The sequence below is a fragment of the Elephantulus edwardii genome, unplaced genomic scaffold (assembly GCF_000299155.1).
Source record: "Elephantulus edwardii isolate Elephantulus edwardi_28Jun2011 unplaced genomic scaffold, EleEdw1.0 scaffold00243, whole genome shotgun sequence".
Taxonomy (NCBI): domain Eukaryota; kingdom Metazoa; phylum Chordata; class Mammalia; order Macroscelidea; family Macroscelididae; genus Elephantulus; species Elephantulus edwardii.
The window spans coordinates 2,187,006-2,191,670 of NW_006399993.1; positions in this window are offsets into that span (position 1 = coordinate 2,187,006).

Genomic DNA, 4,665 nt, shown 5'->3' on the forward strand with positions numbered 1-4,665 from the left:
GAATTGATGCCTTTGAGCTGTGGTGCTGGAGAAGAGTATTGAATGTACCATGGACTGCCAAGAAAACAAACAGATTCATCCTGGAGAAGGTTAAACCAGGCTGCTCCTTGGAGGCAAGGATTCTGGGGCTTCTTCTGACATACTTTGGAAATGTAAGAAGGGACATCATGCTTGGGAGGGTGGAGGGAACGGCACAAGAGGGGAAGACCCTCTACGAGGTGGATTGATTCAGTGATTGGGGTAATCAGGATGGGTGTGTCAGAGGCAGTGGGATTGGCACAGGATAGAGCAGAGTTTAGGGCTGTTGTCCATAGGGTCTCTATGAGTCGCAAGTGACTCGATAGCACATAACAACAATAATAACAACAAAGCACACAGGAACTACCTTCAGTTGTGTAGTGTATCTGATAGTTAGTTCATCGAGTGTGAGACTTGACTCTTGAATAGCTCTGGAAAAGTATTTGGTTCTTTCCCTAAAGCAGTGGGAGGCTGAAATTGTAAAGATCAGACCTTGCACAAACAGACCCTATTTGAAAAAAACAAAGAAAAACCAACATACAACACCAAAACACTCCCATTTGTGGTATAAACTCACTGAAAACACAATAAAATATTAAAATCTTTCATCAAGAGCCACCTTCTTGCTGAAGGAGCTGCAAGGAGCCCCCTCTTACATCTTTCACTGGACAGGTAATCATCTGGCACTGTGCATTATTGATTTCTGCTTCACACTAATATTCTGTTAGCTGGAGGGGCCAGTCCCTGGAGAACAACATTGTGCTTGATAAAGTAGAAGTTCAGCAAAAAAAGAAATACCTTCAATGAGAGTGGCTATATGATAGGCTTAAACATATCGTGAATGTGAGTAACTCCAGATGAGGCAGTGTATTGTTTTGTTATATATAGAATTTCTGTAAGTCAGAACTAACAACAAACCTAGTCCTCTATTTATCACCTATTTGGTATCAGATTTCTGGGAGTAAGGCGTGCCAGCGCTCTAACAACATAAACATTAAATAGCAATGTGGAACCATGATATTTGACTTGTCACCAGGTGGCAGCACATGATTTGTTGCCAGGATAGTATTGAAGTGTCCCTGGCCTAAGAGTTTGGACTGAGGTGACTTTTTTTTTTTTTTTAAATATGGTATTTTTTTTTTAATTCTACAATCTAAGAAGTCAAAGCTTCATATGAAATAGAAATATAACTTTCTTTTTTTAATATGGAATGCTTCCCGAATTTGTGTGTCATCCTTGTGTAGGGGCCATGCTAATCTTCTCTGTATTGTTCCAATTTTAGTATATGTGCTGCCAAAGTGAGCACTGGTGATTTCTTTTTAGGCCCTTCAGTTTAGCATCCTACAAGCTTACTAAACTTATAATAGTGTTGTACTTAGGTTACTTCTGCTAACTAACCTTGGATAGCTCTCACAGCATAAAGGAAAAAAGGACAAAAGAGGTATTTAAGCTCAACCCATAAACAAGCAAGTGTTTATCTTTTCTTCCTAATCTCCTACCACACATCTTTCCCAAACTTTTTTGTCACTAGGAATGCACAGCACTTACACTCCAACTTATTCAGATCTCCCTCGTCTTTGCAAGCCCACGCCTTTCTTCTTCTGTGCAGGAATTTTAAAGATGTCTGGAGGTCTCCATCCTCGAGGAGTACTAGTGCCATAGTATAACTGTCCTTACTTGCCCTTGCTTTTAAGGCCCTTGTCCTGGCCCAGGGATGAACTTATAACTCCTGAGGCCTGGGCATAAGGAATGCAGGAGGAAATATGTGCTTATTGAACAGTTAGAATTCTTATTTGCTAACCCAGATATATATTTTTTAAACACTCAGCTCTTTAAAATATTATATATTCAAGCCAACTCAAGTCTTACCTTTTCTATGAAGACTTCACAGCATTTAAACTTGGAGTCTAGGTGAATTATTTCCTAAGCATTTCATTTAATGTTACCATTGGTTCACTCATTTACTACCAATTGGTTCTGACTCTTAACAGCTCCTTGTCAGTTTCAGAGTCCGTGAACCATAAAGGGAAGAGACTGTCCAGCTTTTTCTCTGGCTGATAGATTCCAACAGCCAGTGAAGCACAGTCTTCGAATTAGCTGCTCAACACCCTACTGACTAGGCCATCAGTACTTCCTTACTATTTCAAGTCTTTAGTGAAGAGGAGTGAACACTGGTAGCATAGTGGTAAGGAGCTGTACTGCCAACACAGAGACATGAAGTTTGAATCCACTAGCTACTTCATGGGAGAATTATGAACAGTCTCCTCCTGTATGATTTATTGTCTCTGAAAACACAGTGAAAGGTCAGTTATGAGTCAATTCTGACTTGACAATACATAAGAAGAAGTGAAGAGGATCTCTTCCAGTCAGTCATCTAAGTAACTGGAAGATATTGATTCTTGTTCTCTATCCCCCAAAAGGTGATCTAACAGAATGGGGAAATTACCAAATAATAACATAGGCAAATAAAATTTTGCTAATGATTATTAAAAAAAGGTTTTGACAATAGTAAATCATTAGGGAACTGCCAGAAATTCAAGCTGGATTCAGAAGAGGTTGTGGAATGAGTACTATCATTGCTGATGTCAGATAGCTCATGCCTGAAAGCAGAGAATACCAGAAAGAGGTTTGCTCATGTTTTATTGACTATGCAAAGACATTTGATTGTATGGATAATGACAAACTATGGATAAACTTGAGAAGAATGGGAATCCCAGAAAATGAAATTGTGTTCATAAAAAAGCTGTAGCTAGCCCAAGAAGTTATTGTTGGAACAGAACAAGGAAACACTGCATGGTTTAAAATACAGAAAGCTATGCATCAGATGTATCCTTTCTCCATACCTATTTAATCTATATGCTGAGCAAACCATTTGAGAAGCTGAACCATATGAAGAAGAATGTGGCATCAGGATTGGAGAAAGCTCATCAACAATCTGCATTAATCAAATAACACAACCTTGCTTGCTGAAAGTGAAGAAGATTTGAAATACTTGCTGCATAAGGTCAAAGACTGCAGCGTTCAATATAGATTACTTCTCAACATTAAGAAAACAAAAATTCTCACTAATAGACCAATAGTCTGCATCATGATAGAGATATCCAAGTACAACGAATTGTTGTAATATCAATTAATCTGTCATAATGCAAGGATTGTGAAACTTTGTTTCATATACTTTGGACATGTTATCAGGAGAGGCCAGTCCATGTTTGTTTGTTTTTTCTTGAGGGGGAAAAAAACATCTCATCATGCTGGGAAAGGTGGAGGGTCAGAGAAAGAGAGGAAGATCCTCAGCGAGGTGGATTGACAGAGTGACTGTACTAGGTTCTAGCAAAACAGAAAAGGTGAAGATTGTGCAAGATAGGGCAAGATTTGGATCTACTGTTCGTAAGTGTTACTATGACATATAGTTGACTAGATGGCACCTAATAACAATTATGTATAGGCTCAGCCCCTCACCACTCACTCCAGTATTGAGATCCTGCAGGACACAGCAGACATTAAATTATTACTTACTCTATTTTACTTTGTTGTTAGGTGTCATGGAATCAACTATATTCACAATGTTGTCAACACAAAGGTGTTGACTGTGGATCCAAGCAAGATGAAATAATTGAAAGTTTCAATCTTTTCTTCATTGACTCATCTACTATCTGCATTACACAGATGACACAATCTTGCTTGCTGAACCTGAGGAGGACCTGAAGCACATGTTGCAGAAGGTCAAGGACTACAGTCTCCAGTATAGATTGAAACACAACATCAAGAAAACAAAGATTCTCATGACTGGGCCAATTGGCAGCATCATGATAAAACGATGAAGAGATTGAAATTGTTAACAGCTTCAGTATGCTGGGCTCCACAATCAACACTCTAACCAGCAACTAGGAAGTTAAAAGACTAATTGCATTTGGAAAATCTGCTGACCTCTACAACGTACTGAAGAGCAATGAAGTCAATCTGGAGACTAAAGTGCGCCTGATTCAGGCTATGGTCTTTGCCATTACTTGCTATGCGTCAGAAAGCTGGATAAAGATTAGGGATGATAGAAGGAGAATTGATGCCTTTGAGCTCTGGTGTTGGAGAAGAGTATTGCATATACCATAGATGGCTAAGAGAATAAACAGGTTCATCCTGGAGAGGGTGAAGCCAGGCTGCTCTTTGGAGGCAAGGATTCTGAAGCTTCATCTGACATACTTTGGACATGTTGCAAAGAGGGACCAGTCCTTGGAGAGGGAACAGTTCTTGGAGAGGGACTTCATGCTCGGGAAAGTGGAGGGACAGTGCAAGAGAGAAAGATCCTCGATGAGATGGATTGATTCAACGTCTGGGGTAATGGGAGTAGGTGTGTCAGAGACAATAAGGTTGGCAAAGGATAGAGCAGGGTTTAAGGCTGTCTTACATAGTTTCTCTATGAGTCGCTTTACTAGAGGGCATATAGCAGCAACATCATGATGTTGCCTATTAGTCTAGTGTTTAGGGTTTCTGTTTTCTTGATATTGAGAAGTAATTAATAAGTTAAGGCTGTAGACTTTGATCTTATGCAGCAAATATTTCAAGTCTTCTTAACTTTTTAGCAAGTGAGGTTGTGATACTTGCTTACACTAGCCCAAAAGCCGCGCCAGTCTAGCTAATTTTCAATTGGCT